Below are 22,363 nucleotides of genomic sequence, written 5' to 3'. Positions count from 1 at the left end.
ATGGCTATCCAGGGTTTGGTGACGTCAGTGTCATGATCTTCATATATGGAGACGGCCATATGATGTGTCACGAGGTGTGACAGACTGACAATCATATATGGATGCGTGACGGATGGACTGACGGCCTGACTGACAGGTTTTGCAGGTTTTCGTAGTAATGTGCGAAGAAAAACTGCAGAATGAATGAACTGCTTCAAATGCTTTGGCCAAAGTTTTACAGAACAGCTCTCGTCTAGGCCTGGTGGATAGAACCCTGCATTGGGAGGTCCATAATATGGTGCCCACTACCCAATGCCTATGCCTGCTTCGCACTTGGCATCAAGGGTTGGATTATAGGATCCCAGCAACACTGTACTTGTACATCAAGCTATGGATGTAGTATATACTGTTTCTGATTTTTCAGTATACTTTCGCAGTCCTTGGAGCTATAGGGCTCTCCCTAGCACATGTACACCACTCTAGCACGCCATTATGCTGTTGGCCATGAATGATACATCAGAGTGCAGCAATTTGTTTGCAACGTCTCTTTTAGTGTTTGTTTGAAGCGTGAAGTGTGTTGAACCCGGAGGAGGGCCGTCCAAGCTTTTCCTCCTTTGAAGTCAATCAATCAGCAGTTGTACTGGCTTTATCTCCCATTTGATCAGCCGTACTCTCTCCCTATTGCAGTCTTGTTGTGGGGCTCCTGTTCCATGCCCCCAGGCCTCTTGTTCCAGTGCGTCTTGACTCCCCATCCCCTTCGATGGTTCGCTACCTTATCCTTTTCACGCAAAACCCACGGGAGGGAGCTCTGCATAAATAGATACCTCTCTCCCTCCCGTCAACTCCCCTGATAATTACAACTTATCCTCTTCTTCTCGCACGCACGCACGCATGCACGCACACATGTAGTTGTATCTTTTTTCAATTGACCTCGATAAGAATTAAGGATGGAAAAAATCAAGCCACACTTTGAAACAAAACTTTGTATATTTCTCTCTCTCTCTCTCTCTCTCTCTCTCTCTTTCGTTGTGTGATGGAATCTCTGTCACTTCATCCTTATTACTAGAAGAGAGGTCAGAAGAAGTTCACCCTTACATCACTCGGATGCTGACAGCAATGGCAGCACTCTGCTCAGAGAGAGAGGGAGAGGGAGAGAGAGAGGGATGATTGGAGTTTACGGGTGGTATATCCATCAGATGCCTTACTGCCAGCCTCTGTTGGCGAAAGCCAGAGGAGTCAGCCAGCCAGCTGAGACCAGAGAGAGAGAGAGAGAGAGACCCACTGAAAAAGAAAGTGGCGCGGTGCCTGTCAGACTGTATAGCTCACACTACAGTGTTGAGCCACGAGGACAGAAGTTCGAATCCGAGTCCCGGTCTCTCCTCTTGCTGTCAAAAGGAAAAAGTCCACATAACAGCTGCGTTGGTCGAATACAGGGGTTCCTCAACCTTGTCCTCCGAGATGCAGGTTACTTTGAGAAATAAATAATAGGGTACAAGAGAATGACAGCTTGACACGCCTTGTAACTAACTTGTACGTTTTATTTTTGTAGAAGAGGCAAACTTATTGTTTATGCCGTTTGCTTTATTTATTTGCTTGATTATCGTGTATTCATCTAATCATAGTAAACTAATACTATTACACTAAAAAGGATAAAGATGATTTTTTTAGTACAATAATGTTTTAAGTTTACACATACAAACAAATTACACAACACAAACACTTTATTTTAGAACACACCCAAATCAAATCATATTATGGCGTGCATGTTCAATCAATTATTCCATCAAAGCAAACGGCATGAACAATATTAGTTTGCCTCTTCTACAAAAATAAAACGTACAAGTTAGCGTTCTCCTGTATCATACTACTATCTAATACTATCCCACCACCCTCGCATCAGACTATCCAGGCATCCATTATCCACCTCGGAGGACAGTGTCGGTAGGCCAATCACAGGCAGGCGGGATGTTACCATGCCTATGCTCGGACACAAACAGAATTCACGCCCTCCAATACATACTAAATGGTAAATGGTGCATTTATATAGCGCCTTTATCCAAGGCGCTTTACATAGATTGTGCATTACATTCACCCATTCACACACCGATGGCAGCGGAAACCATGCAAGGCACCAACCAGCACATCAGGAGCAATTAGGGGTTCAGTGTCTTGCTCAAGGACACTTCGACACTAACTCTGGGGGAGCTCGGGTTCGAACTGGCAACCTTGTGGTTACCATCCAGTCACTCTACCCCTGAGCCACCGACGCCCCTGGACGTTTTTCCTTGGGTAAAGATTTTCTTTACACAGATTGGTGCAGTTACAGTATATACAAAGATGCGACTTGGCATTTGGATTTGAAACAGAGTATAAACAACAGTTATTTTACTGTGTGTGTGTGTGTGTGTGGGTGTGTGTGTGTGTGTGTGTGTGGGGGGTGTGGAACCTGGAGGGCGTCCAAGTTTTAGCTTAAAAAAACAGTCAATCAATATCCCCCATTCGATGGGTCGTACTTTCTCCCTTGTTTTGGGGCTCATGTTCCCCGACCCAGGGACTCTTGGATTCTCATTCACTGCATCAGACTCTATATCCGCTATACTCTGCTTCGCTGCCTTAGTGCCTTCCATTCTTTTCACACAAACCCCACAGGAGGGAGCTCTGAGTTACCTGCTCCTACCTTTCTCTCTCTGTCTTTTCTTTCCTCTCCCTTGATCGTCGCAACCTTTACTCCCCCTCTCCTCTTTTGAGAGTCATCCAAACATTTCTTGGTTTGCCTGCGGTGAGACGATGGATTCCGAAAGACCAAACTTAGTTCATATTATTGACAGTCATAAATGCTGGTCTCGGACTGTGAATGCCAGATCCATTTTCTGCACCTTATCCCTGTTATAGAGATCTGGCCTGTGGGCGCTGTACCCCTCGAGGGGAGCATTGAGGGGGATGGAGAAGTGTGTACGCACACACGCACACACGCACGCACGCGCAAAATATGCGCATGCATTATTGCATACACATACACCAATGCAACACTCCAGCCAGCTCTGTCACTGATAAATCATGTATTTCATATGCATTTACTTTTGCAATGCTGTCATTAAAAGATGAGTTAGGTGAGGCTGCTGGGATTGTGCTTGTAATACTCCCGGACAGGAGTGGAGATAGAGACAATCACGTCTGCTATGAAAAACACTTCATCACTGTCACTGTTCAGGCCGAATTCAATTTGCAGATGTCGGACTCGGCCCCTTCTCTGTCTGCGCGCCACGTCTGGATTTTGAGAGAGACCGACACACAGGAGCACACACCCACACTCATGTACGCACATATACACACACACACGCACACACTTGTACACATAAGCAAAAACAAATGCAGTACACATGCTCAAATGCACACAAACACATACATGTAATCAGATATATCAGAGATATTCTCCGTATTATTCGGAGTAGTTGGTGGGGGGGTGGTGAGGAGGTACAGTAGAGAAAGAGTAATACACTCCAAATACTGTCCATATGATCGATCACCTCTGTCAGTGCTGCATATATGCCAGGAATTTATTTCATAGGCTAGTGCCCTTATTGGGCACAGTTTAGTAGCCATGGTTCATATAGCATAACAATAAACCTAGACGAACAGCAAATGTTTGAAAGTACACACACCCTGCAACCTATATGACCTGACACTGGTTGTCTCTTCATGCTTTGATGAGACGAGATAAGATTCACCTATATTGATCCGCTGATGGAAATTCAGTTGTTATAGCAGCACCTTTGTGGTCTTGTGGCATATACTGCAGTGTATTCTCTTTGTAGCCTGTCTGCAGTTATGGTTATTGGCAACACAATTCAAGGGAAAAGCAATTGGCAGTTATCTTTGACAAATCATGTTACGTTAGGCACATAAGGACGCCAGGGTTAATCCATGTTTGCTCGCCTTCTCATTAAAGGGAGACTGAGAGAGATGAGGCGGTGTGAAAGTTTTCCAGATTGCATCTTAACATTTGATGTGCCCACAGTGGATAACATTCAAGATTGTATTGTTGCATTCAATAAATTGTGTAAGAGTAAAGAGGCAAATTCGTTGCTTTTGGTTTCTCAATATTGTAGCAGCCATGCCAGCCAACAATAACAAAGAAATAAAGAATAGCAGCAATAGTAAGAAAGAGAATGAAGTACAGTATGCACATTGGTACACTTCATATAATTGTGTGCAGTGTGCAGTACCTCGATCTGCATAAATATACATATAGCTCATTATAGGCTACATTGTGTGCACATGTTTGTGTGTGCAGGGTCATTCATGAACCTGATTGTCTAGGCCAGGGTAAGTCATTTTGTTATTTAGCATCTACTGGCCATCCTTGGCCAGTAGCTATGAAGCCACCACTAGCCACATTGCATCTGAAAGGGATTGTGCTTGTGATGACTAGCTAGAGTCTTTGATAAGCATGTGAGTGAGGATAATGGCAAATTACTTTGTGGTTTTGTGCTTTGCTTGTTGTAGAAATTCTCGGCTTTGAAGAATGGACAGTGCTATTTCCCTCTGAAAAATAAAACTATTATTGCGAACGTTGCTAATTTATTTCACGCAATAGATGCTGCTGTGTCTGTGAATTGACACATTAATGTCCCCCTGTGATGCATTTGACCACTTTGCTTCTTACTGTCAAATCACCACACTTAATAGCTGGTGATTTGACGCCAGCCACACATATATCCTCTAAACTTTAAAGCATGGCACAATTTGAGCTCTAGCTTTTCTGGCACAGAAACGCAAATGGAATCGATTAATAATTGCCCTTCTTTCTTCGGTAAGGATTAGCTATTTTGTGTGTGTGTGTGTGTGTGTGTGTGTGTGTGTGTGTAAAAGTCTGTAATTGTCTTCACCAGGCCGAAGGCATGGGGATAGAGTATTTCTTTGCACTTCGTCCGTCTGTTAACAGCTAATCTCTTATACACTGTTAACCTGGTCGATGCTAAACACACACTCCCTGGATGCCAACAATGAACCTCTGCCTCAAATTTTTTTCTTTTGATATTATACTCCTGCAGATTCTGTCACACAGTATCTTTATAGTCATGTGCTCAAGACGGATCTGTCTGGTATTCTACTAGGCTGTGGAATATATTCCACCCTTTTCACATTGGCCTGTTATAGCGCCACCAACAGGTGGATTTTTGCAAAACACATTTTTGGATCATAATGCCTCAAATCATCCATTTGCCATCCACATTCATTCACATTGGCCTATTCTAGCGCCACCAGGAGGTCACAACCTGTGCTGCCCTGGTGGAGACCTGTGCCCCGAGGGGCACTTTATCTAGTTTGTGTTTTGGACATCTGGGACATGCGAGGAGAGTTGTTTGTGTGTATGTGTGCATGTGTGTGTCTTCATGCACTCAAAGCCTGTGATTTGTGGCGTGGACGATACCTGGGAAATGTATTCCTAATTGCGTCGAAGCCTCGTTACACCCACAGACTGACAGGCCACAAATAACCAGCCGTTCTCTCTGTGGCTTCAGGCAAACGGGGACCGGATTCTAAAATGGACAGATGGGAGAGTGGCTGTATAGAAGGGAAGTGTATTTCACTCCTACCATCCACCAACCATGCCATGCCATGCCATGCCATGCCATGCCATGCAGCAGCTATCCATGTCTTAGCAATTACTCTATGGATTACTTTTTCAATTAATAAAATAAAAAAGTGTGTGCATTTTATATTCATATTTATTTTTTGCATTTCCATGCTTTATTCAGACAGTCACAGCGAAGAGAGAGACGGGAAATGCAGACAGAGAGCAGGGGAACGACACAGTAAAATGGCCTGGGAGACAAACCATGCAGGGACATACTTACTGTATAGTCATTTCATTTGAATGAAATCTGTAAATCTGTAGGTATCACAAGTACTCAAGCATAGAATTAATTTCTAATAATCGATCACACAAATAATAACCTCCCAATACTGTGTGAAGCTGAAGAGCGTGTGAAGCTGTTTCTCTAGAAGCCCTTGAACAGACGATGAAAGCCAGTCAATGATGTCAACTAAACAATGATTAATGTGTCAAGCTTACATTTCATGCCACACAGCGAACCACAAGGCCAGGCTTCATAGCACACGGAGCTCTTGTTACCGCGTGTGCATATTATTCATGCGTTTGCTCATAAACTGCACACCTGCTATGAAGTTGCTATCCTTAGCCACAGATTGCACAGGGAAGCCGTGGCATTATTAGTGTCTGCGTCTTTTTTTTTATCAACAAATGAATGCAAATAAAATAAATCGCATTGCTATCTTTTCTAATCGCACGCACGCACGCACACATGCGCACACACACACTGAAGACGAGGCCTTCAACTATTTCCCTACTTGTTTTGAAATATGTCTTGGTTGTGCGCTGTGTGCTTGCCCGTACGGTGCTGGAGAGACACTGGGGTTGATCGTGGGCTCCATATTGATGTGCATGTGCAGACTGGGGGTCTCTGTGTGCATGCAGCCAGCCAGCCAGTCCACACATCTACATTCAGCATGAAGAATATTCTCACCTCTCCAACACCATTCCTCGCTCCCTTAATCGGGTATATATCAAACGGCGCGCAGGGGACCCCCCTCCTTAACCGCACGCCATTGATTCACAGTTCTATCTCATGTGTCTTATAGTGATTATGAACAAAGTTTAGAACCGTTGGCCCTAAATGGAAATGACTGATGTTTATTGGCTAGCTAATAAGCTATTACCTCAACCTTGCTGCGAGCTAGAAGTCAATTCATGCTCGTTTAAACTTGTAGGGAGATAGGGGGGGGGGGGGGGGTGTTGGGGGAAATGTGGATGGATGGAGGGAAGGAGGGAGGAGAGGAGAGGAAGGAGAAGACGGGAGGGTTGAGAGGGAGGATTGCAGGAGGTATTAAGGAGAGAGAGGGCAGAGTGAGATAAAACAGGGATAGAACATCCCTGTTTGTATTTCAATGTGCTGACAGTAAGCCGCGGCTTAAAGCAATTTATATACCTGTGAAAAATGTTCGGACCATTTAATGTGCTGTGGAATTAGCTGGAAATAGAACAGCAGCTATTTCAAGGGCAGGGGCCGCTTTCGGGATAAGCATCGCCATTTACTGTAATATTGGAGCTGGAGGATATATAGAGTCCTGTTACAGCCTGAGATTAATGAGGTCCTACTCGCTTGCTTGCGTGTGTGCGCACCGCCGTGTATACAAGTCGGACTTGTGTGTGCGTGTGTATGTGTGCGTGCGTGTGTGTGTTTGTCTGCGTGGATATTGTATTTATATCTTCCTGGAAACGTTAAATGTTTCCAGGAGCAAAGAAATTAATATTTCCTCATTTTTGACACCGTATACCACACATGAATTGATTGCTGCTGCATGGTCCCTGAAACATCTTGTGACAGTGCCACCCAGTGGTCAGAAATGTCCTCTGCAGTTCAGACTAGAGCATAACATAAACACAATACACAAGGGTTGGAGAGATGGATGGTGTGTGTGTGTGTGTGTGTGTGTGTGGGGGGGGGGGGGGGCTGAGTGGGTGGCTGGGTGTGTGGAGGTACATGTCTGAACGTCTGAGCCTCTATAATCCATTGCGCACGCAGTATTCCCCCCCCCCCTTCTTTTTATCAAAAATGAAAAATGAGGGTGCAGTTTCTGGGCTATTGATTGCATGCTTTTATGGAATTACATCTTTGGAGGAGCAGGTCGCGTGGCTTTATAGAAGGAAGACAAATTGGCCTGACCAAATGAGAGTAAGCACAATCCACTGCGAGCCAGTTTACAGAGATTGGGCAGGGGGGCACCTCCAGGGGCCATGCAGACAGGCCCACCAACCAACATGCAGACCAACAGCATATCCTTCCTCGCCTCCTTGATGTCATCACTATACTATAGGGGCCGGAAAGAGCATGCCCCACGACGTGCAGTGGTGGAAAGTAAACAAGTACATTTACTCAAGTACTCAGGGACGTGCACACACAGACATCAAAGGGGGCTTCAGCCCCATGCCCTTTTACCCGCCTGAAAAACAACTGCCCTTTCCAGACCACGAATGCAGCATTTCCTATGGTGAAAGAAATGCGAATGCCACTCCACTCCATGCCATGCCGGAAGGCATGCCGCATTCAGGAGAATTGCTTTTTTCCCGAAGTCTCCTAAACGTGAACGCAGCATTTTGCGTTGAACAAATTTGTTTAGAAATCCATGTCTTGTTTAGAAATCCATCTCACACATATCACTAGCTAAAGAGTGCTGCGTTGTCCCCGAAATTAGCAGATCTACAAGTTCTCAACGCAACCCCTCTAGAATTTTCTGCATGTCCCTAAAAAAAAAAGAAAAGGCCACAATTATTATTATTCTTTTTTAATTTCAAGACGCAAAATTACGTCCTGGCACAGGGGTTATAGTGCTTCAAACGTAACATGTCGTTCCTTGGCTTGGATTGGGTTAACCACTTCATTCCTATATACATTTTTTTACACATTTTGAACTTGTAAAATGGGACATCCTGCAATATGAGTTTATTTAACTTTTAGTACTTTTAAGTACATTTTGAAGCTGATATTTTGAATATGGCACTTCTACTTGTAATGGAGTACATCTACATTGCAGCATTTATACGTTTGCTTAAGTAAAACATTTGAGTACTTTCTCCACATGCATTGGCCCACGCCGGAGTCCGATTCTGGCCTATCCGTGCTCTCCGTCTATAGTGACGTAACGGGGCTGCTGCATGCACTGAAAGCGCCGCATTCTGCCTGATGGGTTTCTCCTATTCCCACAACGTTGAAACGGACCCGCTCTATTTCCTTTCATTGATTATTATGAAAGCATTTCATTATACAGGAAGTTATATATGGCCAACAAGCAATTATGAATTCAATACTGAAAATGCAAACTGAAATGTGTCTTTGGGGGGACATGCGGTGAAAAGGTCATTAAGCTCTCGTTCTCGTGCACACACACACACACACACACACACACACACACACACACACACACACACACACACATACTGTAGTAGGCTACAGAGGAAAGAAAATAAAAGATAGTAAGTTGTTAGCACGCACGCACACGCATGCACGTACATCGAAGCTGGAAAATACCTCCGTTTCTGGACATTAACTAATCCACTCACTGCAATTGGCAGGGTGGTGTGGGGGTAATTTTGGTGATGGTGAGGGGTTCCATTAACAGAATAAGAAATATGGAAATGGCGCTCACTTAAGCACTCTGTTCCCGTACGGGGGGTGGAGGGGTGGGGGCAGAGGAAAACAGCCAGCGTCTGAGAACCCTCTTTGTCCAGTGCTGTGTTTACTACAGCCTATAGACAAAGGTCTCACTAGAGACTTACGGTAGTATCGACTCTTGCTCATAAACACGCTAGCTGTTAACTCTGAGTTCTCTGGTGTCATCTGGATTACACCCATTTAGATTTCCTTTCAGCTGCGAAGAGGATACTATAAGTACAGTATCGGCCTACATGATTTGATGGAAGTGGTACAGTTATAAAGTGTTTAAACATTTGAAACAAACGTGTCCGATTATAGCCCTTGGCCAAAAAGAATAAGGCTTGAATTTTGGACGTCCGCAAGGACTTTTTTTGTACATCCTTTTAGACCAAGTGTATGACTGCACTGTCTAATAAAGTATTAAATCAATCTGTCCACCACCCACTGAGAAGACAATAATAGACAGAAGAACAGACAGTTATTTTCTTTATTTTAAAGTAGGATGTGGAAACGAAACGCATCCAAGGGTTTTGCCACATCATGCGACATCAATGCTGCTTGAAATTCATCAAATGAATGAAAATGCCACTATAGTGTACATTGTACACAGCAAGGTTAATAAATCGATGCAGGATAATAAGTCGGTGCAGTATTGTAAAGGGCCAGAGTAAGTATTGTGGAATAAACTCCAGAAAGATAGCATTTAAAAAATATATATTCAGTTAGAATTGTTTTGGGCAGTTCAGATACCCGTCCACATCATCGACGGGTAATCCAAGCTAATAGAGACTGCAGGCTTTCTATTCCTGAAAATTTGCAATGCGAAAATGGAAGCCATCGTTCTCACGATAATACAAATCTAAATAATCTGCCTAACGATGTCACTGGTGGACGGATTTCTGCCCACAGCCCTCCTATGAGACACAGACCGAGTAGAATAGAATTGTGGTATTTTATCATGAACATTAAGTGAGGACCAATTATATGAAGATAGATTGAAAAGTGGTGAAGTTTTACTTTAAAGCTTATACATAAACTGACAAAAATGAAAACAAAGGGCATTTTGTCTATTATATCAGTTAGTTTTGTAAACACACAATTCAGTTAGTTATCGTTTTTCTTTTACTTTTCTAGTTTTTCATTTAGTTTCAGTTAACCAAAATGTTTTTATTGATTTTAGTTTTATTGTTTTAGTTACACTACACACAAAGGGACATGTGGATATGTGAGCCTCTGCAGTACATCGATGGGCAGCAAGCACTGAGAGACACATGCATGCACGGGGGAGAAGGAAGGGAATGATCTGAGGTCTGACGTCCATGTGGGTGGGAGGAGAGGGGAGGGAGTCCTGCACCAATTTCACTGGCTAATTTGAAGCGGGCGATATAAGCCTGCATGGTTCAACGCCCCCACAGGGCGGATGACCAGCAGTGGGCCACGCCTCTCCATGCAATACCACACGGGCCATATTCATTCAGGCAACATCTCATATCACTGATTGGCGTACAGCGCTTCGCCTCCGAGGACATTCATCTTTCACACACTCTTCGACGGATGTTATTTGTTTGCTGTGATTTGATATTTCTTCATAGGACATACAGTACAGTAGGCTGTCACCCATTCTGTCTGGCAGCGATGGGTGGTTATCACATTATGGAAAAGGAAAGAAGAAAAAATGCAAAGCAAAGCCACAGGGACATGACTAGCACCCCCCCCCCCCTAATGTAAACAATACATGCAGTCATAGTTAATGCAGTAGTTAAATGCATGCATGCCAATGCCCAGAGATATGTTGAGTAAAATGGAAATGTGTTTGAACTATACACAGTCTAGACTGCTGTGTTCCATATCGGGCACTAGGGTGAAATCCTGCTGTTATGAGCATAATTGTGTCTGCAGTAATCACTGGCGAATCCCTGTGGGCACATGTTGATAGAAATACCAATTGGACAACAGTATTGATATTCGATTTGCCTAACTAAAGCAGCATGCCTCGGATAACATGCGCAACATATTGGCGCCCACTCGCTGTGTTTCTGTGTTTTTATACACGGTGTGTGCGTTCGTGCGTGCATGCGTGGCGTGCACGCGCGCAACGTGTACATACAGTACAGAGCAGGGAGAAGGGATCTAATGTTTGGAAAGGTCGGCCCGTTATCCAACTTATCACTCTGAGGCTTGGAGCAAATTACGCCACATGGAGTCAAATACCCCCGTTAAGAGGGATTGGAACGACCCAACACAATATTCTCCAACCACCGGGAATCTGTAAATGGGCCCATTTAGCATCCACAACCTGCCACTGAAGGAGACGTATAGGCTCTCACCAGGAAAATACCATGGATTGGAGTGAAATAAGAAAATGTCCCCAGGTCCTACTAGAGCAAATGAAATTATGCATGACCTCTTCATTACTGGCTTTAATAAGTAATCCATGGACCTGGAACAATAAAGAGTCTCTCTCTCTCTCCTCTCTCTCCCCCCATCATACACATGCATGCACACACGCACGCACATACACACGCACACACAATCACAGAGGGTTGTGTGATGTATCTCTCATTGGTATTCATTGGCCCTGGGATGGAGAGATGGGCATCACACTTTTCATTTAATCAGACTCTTATAAGGGTCAGCTTCGTGTGTGTGTGTGTGTGTGTGTGTGAGTGTGTGTTGGATGTAGGCCGTCAGCAGATATTAAGGCAGGCCTGTCAAGGTGGAGGAGCAAAGAGGCTACGGAACCTGAAGCTGGGTTAAGTAATTGGATTCTTGTTCAATAAAAGTTGGTGTGTGTGTGTGCGTGGCTGTGTGTGTTTGCGTGCGTGTGTGCGTGCGTGTGTGTGTGTGTGTGTGTGTGTCCATGAGGAGAGTTGAAGGATGTAGTGCTGTGCATGTTGAATGATATAGCACACCACACATAAGGTTGACTTTGACAAAAAACTTTGTACACATAAAGCATAGGGGTGTGTGTGTGTGTGTGTGTGTGTGTGCGCGCCTTTAAACATAGGATATTGCTGTTGAGGCTGTTTCACTCCTACCGTTCATTCTCAGAGACGGATAGAGTCTCCCCCTGTGGTGGCACGGTCGACGTACGTAGAAGATAAACCCTGTAGCACTGACCCACACTCATGCGGGCTCCAACCAAGCATGAATTCCACGCACGCACACACGCACGCACGCACATCCACTCCCAGAGGTATACTCTTTCTTTCTTTCAAGCATGTACAGTATACACACAGAGCAGAGGTGTGGAGTGGAATTTGGCTCGAGGCTGTTGTTATCTAAGCGATATGCATTCAGTTCAGCTGCAGTGGTGGAAAGAAATATTGAATTCTATGTGATATCATAGGGGTGAATAGAAGTGGGTGTGTGTACACGGTACAGGGATACATGTACTCCAGTCTAATGCAGCAGTCCCCAGCTAAATGATAGTTGGGTACACTCTCAGAGTTAAATTAACATTGATTATACAACAGGTCTATTCGAGGAAGCAATCTGATTGGTTGAAACAGCTTTCTAGCCGTGTTTCAAACCAGCATTATGGAACGGCTAACCAAAACAAAGAATTCAGCTGCTCTGTTCTCCCAGAGTGGAGCATACTCGGTGGTATTATGGTAGTTTCTTGGGACATTTGTGGTCGTAGTGGCTACATATTAAAAAAATGTTTTTTCAGCGATGTTCATAGTTTTAAGGGTAACTGTTATATTATTACTCCCGAGGGGGTGGTTTAACGTCATTAATACACTTCTGAGTTGCTTTCGGAACTCGCCCTGTGGGCAGGCGTGCATTAATGATGTTAAACCACCCCCTCGAGTGTAATATTGCATAATTTTACAATATAATTCCAGTGAGTCCATGAGATGGAAATGCCATTAAATGGAGGTCCATATAGACTATTGCATGTCAAACTGGGCGTCCTTGAAGTTAAACAGGTTGAGTCACTGCTGCCGTAAACATCTTCTCTTATGGGGGTCCCTGGCATATCTCTTCAAATGGGGGTCCACAGGCTAATTAGTGTCAATTTGACATGAAAAAGTTTGGGAACCACTGGTGCATGTACACAACTAGTCTAACCAATTATAGCCTACTTAGTGGTGTAAAACATACTGTTTTACTTAAGTAAATACTGCAATGTAGATGTATTCCGTTACAAATAGAAGTATTATTCAAAATACTTATATTGCTGAATGTCACATTTCACAAGTTCAAAATGTGTGCAAAATCAGCTGCTATTTTCAAATGGCCGAAGATATAGGGCTGAAGTGGTTAATGTATGTTTTCTAATCTCCAAAGTAACGAGTAACTAAAGTCTTCAAATTATTGTAGTGGAGTAAAAGTAATTTTTTTTTACAAATACCTCAAAATTGTATAGTACCTGTATTTAGTTACTTCACACCATTGTTCCTACTTTAATTGAAGCTACAAGATCAGAATTCTTTGCTATTTTAGAAAAAAGAACTATTAAATATTAAATAATTATAATTGTTAACTGTTAAGGTATCTAAATAGGGTTGCCCGGGGTTAACCCTTTTCCGTCCGTAGGACGGCTCCACACGTCCTAGAGAACCCAATCGACGCGTACAAAGGATGTGTGTAAACGTCCTAGCGCGTCCTCAATGATATCAGGCGAGAGAAGAATATTCTGAATTTGTTCCTTTTTTAAATTCTTGACTGAGACTCTCAGGCACCCGTCGCTTCGCTCTGCCTTCATATTAGCTTACCGTTCGGTTAGCTGAAAGAATGCCTCGTCTCTCGTAATCCAGGGCGCTACCTTACACCATGCAGGTCTTGGCTAAGCTCGCTTGAGAATCATTAGGTCACATAAATGCTTAATGTTTTAATTTATATTCTTGTAGGTCTGCAAAGCTTTCTCTCTGTTGCCACTGAGGCTGCTTTTCTGTTCATAATCCTTAGAGAATCCTGGCTTCAGTTACGGATACGGTAATTGGCAGACAAGGCTTCTGAAAGAATTGGGATTTTAAACTAAACAGTTGTTCAGAGAAAGAGCTCCAATATCTCCTCGTACTTTTACCAACAGCTCTTATCTAGAGACAAATTATTCTATAGTGAACGTGTTTTGCACAATTCAGATTATAGATTGTTTCATGGCATTTTTTATGGCATTATCAAAATGGTTAACTGCATTCTGTGCTCCTTGCTTTGATGTGCTATGTTTTTTCTCATCACAAATATAGTATAGCATAATAGCAGGTTTAGAATGTTTACAATCATAGGTCTTTTGATTCTTTCGCAAGGAGTTGCCAATTTCATCCCCCATTGACTCTGACTCACTCAGGGTATACTTGATATTATTGCCGATGGTTTCTTTGATTTTACAGGAAGCCTTTGGATTCAGTTCATTTCAGTACGGTGTGAGAATCAGAGACTGGAAACTTGCTTGGAATAAGGAATCCAACATGAACTGGTTGGAATAACGTGTTCCTTCCATGTAAACTGCATTTAAGGTCTAAAAATAATCATTAACATTATGAAGTACATCTTTGTGATGTCACTGAGATGTACTTCATAATGTTAGTGATTTTTTTCAGACGTCCAGTTCTAGGCAACACAGAAGAAGAATTTAAAATTATTTTAACAACTCTAAGGTATATTAATGACATGAAAATGAGTGGTATTCCCCTTTAATGACATGAAAATGAGTGGCATTCCCCTTTAAGTGCAGGTGATTTTAGCAGTTACATGTGTCTATTATATGTTTATGTACGAGACAGTTTAGGGCTGAAGCTGTGAATGGGCAATGACATGATTAGATGCTACAGAACAAGACACACAGTATATCATCATTTCAGCTCCAACAACAAACTCGACTGGATTATAAGGCATTCATTTTGTTAAAAATAACTGACGTTCATGTAAAGCTGCATGATATACAGTACACTATATCCTAACTATAAGAGAAAAGCCTGCTTGTTAGTTTGTTGAGATTATGTCTTTTCAGTATTTTCTTTGAGGATTTCACTTTTTTCTTCCATGTAGGACTATTGCTCCTATATACGGGGAACTGGGTGAACACACATTACACAAGCAAAGGTTGTGTGTGGGTGTTTAGACTCGTACATTAACCCACTAACGCAATCAGCCAATCGATAACACTGCATCATTTGTATGGATGTTGGCTCGGCCAAGGACCTGGAATAACTCTGGGGCTGTTTGCAATGTGTTGATCACATATCCATCGTTCCAGGATCGGCTGTAATGAACAGCAGATATAGGACCTCAGATGAGTTTGTAAAGTGACTCAATTGAACAGATGGTTGAATGAGCTAAAAGAAAAAGCCTTTTCACCCGCTGTAGAGAGCCACTCCATGTTCCTGCGGTCTGTACTGCGGAGTACAGACCGGAATATTGCAGAAGAGCACCTGCAGCTACAAACAAGAAGCGTAAGTGCTTCTTATCAATCTTTATTTATATGGTATGGAGTATGTCCTCTACCGTGGGCAGAGCAGAGTTTGCGTGGGTCCTGCAGAGAATGGGCACTCAGTCTCCATTACCTGCAGAGCCGGAGTGTTCTGAATAGAGCCGGAGAGTGTTTTAGCAGCCTTGAGGAGCTAAATGGTGTGAAGCTCAGTGTTGCTCCATCCCTCTCCAGGGTGTCTAGAGAGAGAGAGAGAGAGTTGCAGGGGAGAAAAGGATTGAAAGAAGAAAAGGTTGTAAGGGGGCGGAGAGGCATTAAGACGAATCACCAGCAGCGTCCCACAGTGGGGCCATCTGTGGATGGAACCTCGCAGCAAACAATTTGAGATGCCCCAGACAATGGAGCCAGGAGTTAAGGAAAAAATATCTTCACGTCATGCATGAATTTGTGGATGACTGATTGCCTGTTTTCGGCAGCCGGTTCGTGGGTTAATGTCGTGCTGGTGCATAAAATCCATGGTGTTGTTGTGGTCCGCGTACACAGCCATCGGTGTAAATGGAATGTCATCGCCCTGCTGTGGTTGAGCTGCTCTGCACAGCCAAGGATCTTTATGCTTTCAATGATGTCACTTTCAAGGGACATTTTGAACTACTGACTAGAGCTGCGTGATTATGGCTAAAATGATCAAATCCAATTTGTTGGTGTTATAAATTATACTTGTCATTTTCTTCTTCTTTCTACAGTAATGCCTTGTTATTCAATGGAACCATATATTTGGTCAAAATTCAATGGAACCATATATTTGGTCAAAATGGTCTGTGAAGGCCTCTGTGATGTATTGTGTTCCTCTGCGAGACTGATGGATGGGGAGATGCGTTCTTTAATGTTCAGAAGTCTTACATGTCATTGTATTATAGAAATCACACCCGTGTGAAGTGAGGGGCGCTCTTATCATCATACATCATCATCCATCATCTCATTCCGCCCAATCACAATTTGTGTCCTCACTTTTGTCATCAATAGGTGTTAATCCAGGGAAAGAGAAGCAGAGGCCGGCCCAAAAACAGCTGGCGGCGGGATCTCCAGGCAGACACCAAGAGGCTGGGATGCACCTGGTCGCAGATAGAGACGAATGCCAGTGACCGAGAACTCTGGAGGATCCTTGTCGACGGCCTATACCCCGGTAGGGGTGTCAGGCGTAAGTAAGTAAGTAGGTGTTAATGCATTGTATTCATACGTTAAACAACACACACACACACACACACACACACACACACACACACACACACACACACACACACACACACACACACAGGGGGGGCTCCAGAAGAGGTTTCGAGTGGAGGGGAGCCAAGGGAGTGAACGGATCGGGTTGGTGTGATGTGGTCAAATTTACACACTCATCAGAGCCTACTGTAGCAGTACTGTTTTGACTATATTGATTTAAAGCCTCTGTAGTGCCATGTGGAATGGTGAGGAGATGACCAATAAGATGCCAGGTTTCATGACTACGTAATTGTGAATCATAGAATCACAACTATTCATTCTTTTTGATTAATCGTGCAGCCGTACTTCTGAAACACCCAGTAATGTATTGGATTTTTTGTTTGTTTGTTTTCTCTATGAATTTAACATCGTCTGTGTTTACTGGTTCTGCTTTGTATTTGTAGTCGGCATACTAAATCTCTGAAAAAGATTATTATATTAATTATAGAGCCTTTGAATTCAATATGCTATACCATCAGTCATACTCAGTGAGGCAATTAGAGAATTACATTACGTGTGTGTGTGTGTGTGTGTGTGTGTGTGTGCTTGTGCGTGCTTGCGAGCGCCTGTACAACTGCGGGTGTGTACATATACAGTACTACGTTATCAATAACACAGATGGTTTTTAATCAATTCCTTTGTCATAAGAGCAAAACAAACTAAGCTGTAGCTTAAAATAAGTCGTATTGTAATCTGACCTATTTAAGTTATTTTAATGAATAATACATTGAAGTGGGCACGGTGGCACTTGGCACAGTCGGTAGTGCTGTCGCCTCACAGCTAGAAGGTCCTGGGTTCGAATCCCGCTGTGGACGCTTTGGGCGCTGGGGGCGCGTTCTCTCCTCTGCGTCTTCAGTGCCCTTACCCAAGGCAGCGTTTTCATGGGCCTTTCTGTGTGGAGTTTGCATGTTCTCCCCGTGTCCCCTAGGGTAGGTATACCCTCACTAAAAACATGCAGTAATCCTGGTCTCTAAACTACCTCCCCCTGGCCAGCCGGGGCGCCTGATGGAGGAGAAAGGAACTGGTCGGAATAACGTGTTTGTAATAGCAGTGTTTGGAGGTGGTCTTCCTACTCTTCCATTGAGACACTGAACCTGGTTAAAGGGACATTTCACCGCTGGAAGAAACTGCAGTCGCTCAATGTTAATAGTATTTGTAGTAGATAACAGTAGCACAATTTGAAATTTGCACCCTAAATAATGAAGTCTGACTATAGGGTTTGACTGGATTGCTGAATTCCTACAATGCCCATAATGCTTTATAGTATATATATAAAACCACTCTGGTTTTTGAGTAGATCTAGTAGATCTATGTCCAGATTTTGGTGTGTGTAACCACAAACATTGCGTAACACAAACATTGACGAAGGTGAGGACCCAAATTGTGATGGGCCGGAATGAGATGATGTATGATGATAAGAGCGCCCCTCCCTTCTTGTTTTTACACAATCACTCAAAACTAGTCATAGGAAACGGTAGCAAAACAATTTTTGTGTTTACACAAACCCTCAAAGCTGGACATTAGGACATATGTACAGTAAATTAAACTAAGGTGAACATGGTGTATTCTCAGTGCAGTGAAGGTAACGGTAGTGCCATTCCCTAGAGATAGTGGAGTTGTATGCTGTAATTAGCATAAATTCAGTTCAACAGGCAGAGTTCAGCCATGAAACGGCCCTGGGGATGAAACTGTTCCTCAGTCTGGAAGTGTGGGCATGTATGCAAGTATTATGTGGCGCCACAGGAGCAAGGATGGCAGGCGCTGTATATGGCTCCAGCAAAGACTACAAGCCAGCATGGCGCGCTCGTAATGATCTGCAGCACATAACCCAAAGGCCAAAGAGAATTCCTTTCCAGCTGGGAGTAATTGAAAGACTGATTACGCAGCCATGGAGAGTTATGATGAAGAGAGAGAGAGGGGCCGAGGGCACTTATAGCCGAGCAAATCTGAGTTCTTTCTCAAATACAATCTTTAGGCCTGACTACTGACTGTCTACAGTGTTATTTGAGTCAGATCGGATGTGTGTATTCAGACATCGACATTGTTTGCTGTGGTAACGACATAATCATGAGTATTGCTTAACTTATGCCCTGTCGTACGAATGACCTGTTGCTTGCCGAAATAGAAGATCTACAAGCTCACAACACATCCTGATGTGTGGGCTTTTAAGTACCACGGCAATCGCACACTGTGTTCATTGAGTCATTTGGTTCCAAACGGACCACTCCTGTAAACTTTGGAAGCCAATCAGGATGGAATATGAAAAGGATCTGTCTTGATCACATGACTATAGAAATACTGTGTACCGTTTCGCGTGTGGATAAAATCTCTAGGAGTACTATGAAAACAATCTGCCTCCTGGTGGCGCTATAACAGGCAGTGAAAAATGTGCAGTAGAGGTTCTTCTCGGGCCAACAGTGCCGGAGATTAGTGCCATAGATTGTCCACATATAGACGGACGGATAGACGGACGGACAGACATAAGGACAGGTGCAAAACAAGTCTTGGCCTGCATGTCTTCGGCCTGGCTGATACAAAAAGTGCAAACTTTGCACTTTCTAGTGTGTATAACAAAAACCTAACAATCTAACAATGGTAGGTGAGTAAATACAAAGTTCAAATTCTCTGGGTTGCAAGGCTCAAAGTGGAGAAGTTGAATAATAATAATAATAAAACTTTATTTGTATAGCACCTTTCATGACATGAAATGCAGCTCAAAGTGCTTTACAGAAGAAGCTTGTTCCATGCCGACGGCCCGTAGAAGCAAAAAGCTGCTTCCCCATATTTTTTTGTTGCCATTTTTTTTGGCAAAGCGAGCAGGCCAGCAGTGGAAGACCTTAGGGGGCGGTTTGGGACATATTTAGGCAGGAATGGATGAGTGTGGGTGGTCACAGACCTTTTTATGAGTCAGCAGAGCATGAAACAATGGCGGGCAGTAGACAAGGTCATTGATGACTGAAAGTGCTTCCTGGCAGGGTAAAAACCTGTCCTTTTCCTTGGTGATGCATGCAATTACCTGGTAGAGTGCAAAACAAGCACAAGTACAGTGACTCAATTCATCCCTTTTTCATTTTAGTAAACTTAACAAAAAGCAACAATTCTTTTACACCTTTTCTAATAGCTAATAATCTAAACCATGACTACAGCTATAGAACACACAATTTTGATTGGCTGGAGGTTGTTATATTCGGGCTTACAGTGTATATCCATTCCATTCTAAATGAATATACGGATTGTTGGGAGTAGTAGATAATAGACAATTTACATAACTCACATTTGTTCTCATTTGTGTAATAAGTCAGTATTGTATTGGTTTGAAAATTGCAGCGCCCCTATCGCTAGGTAACGCCAGAGTAATCTAGTCAGAGAGTGGCGACACTAGCGTTGACTCCCATTGTAACAATGGAATGCGGAAGTGCTCATTCTATCTCAATGGGATAGTTCCGATGTTTGGAACTACAGCATAGCCCATAGGCACCTGCTTTGCGGTGAGATCAAAGCATGTCGCCACTCTCTTACTACATTATTCTGGGTAACGCTTGGCTCCACTGCAGTCCGTCAATGAAATGATTCCCCCCACCCACCGGCCTGATCTTAAAACCCCTTTTTCTCTGAATCTCAGATTGAGGTGTTTGAACAGTTAGTGGTTCATTACTAAATCGTTTCTACCTCGCTGTTACAATACTATAATTATGTTTCTGAGGACTTATAAAAAAGGTCTTCAAAATAAAAGTCCACGCGGACCACGCTGCATCCAGAGGCACTGAGGTTATACAGACTGAATCAGTTATTTAAGCTAATAATAGCCTAACTAAAAATATTATGGATTTAGTTAACACAAAACTTGCTGGAATAGTATTTTTTTTATGAGCAGGTTTTTATATCGTAATTTAAGTTTTTGCTATCGTTGCATATCTTGTTTATGCCACCCTCTACTTTTTTTTTTTTAATTACACTTTGATATGAATATTCACAATTTCCATTCAAACATTATGTGACTGATTAACAGTGTTCAGGCACTAGACAGCAGTTAAACAGATCATGAGTGTTCTTTTTTTGGTGCAGGATGATTATTTAATAGTCCAGGTAATGTGGCCTTTAAAAAAAAGGCAGAACTTTAGAGCACAGGGCAAGCTTTCAACAATGTGACATACATGTAGTAATCATTTGGATGGCGGCTTTCTCATACTGGTAATACTTGCTGAACAACGGTAGAAATACTGCTGCCAGCTCAGTTTTTATATTTGAGTTAACCTCTATTAATTTAATTGGCAAAGTACATGACCTCCCATGGCCTGTGTGTGTGTGTGTGTGTGTGTGTGTGTGTGTGTGTGTGTGTGCGTGCACACGGTCTGTATATCCTCAGTGCCTCCGGATGCAGCATGGACTTATTTTGCGTGCAACGTGTCACGTGTGTGTGTGTACGTGCACGCTCTGCATCCAGGGTAAGGTCATCTCAGTCTAGGGGAGGTGAATATATACCTTGGTTTATTTAGGCGAGCTGTCAGAGCTTCGACATCCTGTTCTCTTCCACCTCCAAGGCCCGAGGCCTGGTTCTGAGGATCAGAGCTGTCCGTCTCAGACGTGCACGCGCACATTTGTCTTGCTATACTTGTGAGGACATCAATATTTCAGAAAGGCGATTTTATGAAAATGCTTTTACATTCTTTTTTGAGCAGTGCCTTGAGCAGTGCCTCCGCTCCATTTTGCAGCTGTGTGTCCCTATAAGGTGAAGAAAATGCCAGCACTCATTGTATGTCCTTTTGCAGGATTTTTATTTACCTCTGACGAGAGTGAACAAACATACTGGTACGCGTTTCGGCCTGTATGGCCTTCTTCAGCGCTTTTTTGAGTTTTCTACTGTGTGCGTGCGTGCGTGCGTGCGTGCGTGCGTGTGTGTCTGTGTGTGTGTGTTTTGTGTGTGATACAGCTGCGCCCTCTGGTGGCGGGCCGGTGGTGTCACAGCGTGACACACAGACAGACAGTTCTGCCTGGATTACATAGTAATCGCTCACTGTGATCGCAATGATTTCCCGTTTGGAAATGTGTTGTCCATGTCTTTTTATAGACGTGTATATTTGTACATGAGTTGAAAATGGTGGACCTTGTTGTAAATAATGCAAATTCTTTAATCATGGATCGTCCACAAAGTAACAGTTTTTGTATTGACTTGACTTCAATCAAACAATCAAACAATCAGACAATCAATAAATCAATCAATCCTTATGCCAGGATCAGACTACGCAACTCTCTTCTTCTTTTTGGCACGTCTTGGTCAGGAGACTGCAGTCATTGATTGGACAAGAGGAAAAGAAAGACACATGTTGGTCATTCCCGTTCATAATCGGGCCCAATGCAGGGCTCAAAAACCTAACTCTATTAAATCTTTTAAACCATAAAACAACTATTCAATCACATTGTGAGTGAGTGAATTTCTAGGAAGGCTGTAGGTTTTTAGGTTGGCTGTTTATCAATGTCTGGCTTTGAGACATGACGCCATGTG

Source organism: Protomyctophum bolini (assembly GCF_963924005.1).
Source record: "Protomyctophum bolini genome assembly, chromosome: 10".
Classification (NCBI taxonomy): Eukaryota; Metazoa; Chordata; class Actinopteri; order Myctophiformes; family Myctophidae; genus Protomyctophum; species Protomyctophum bolini.
This window is presented reverse-complemented; position numbering follows the sequence as displayed.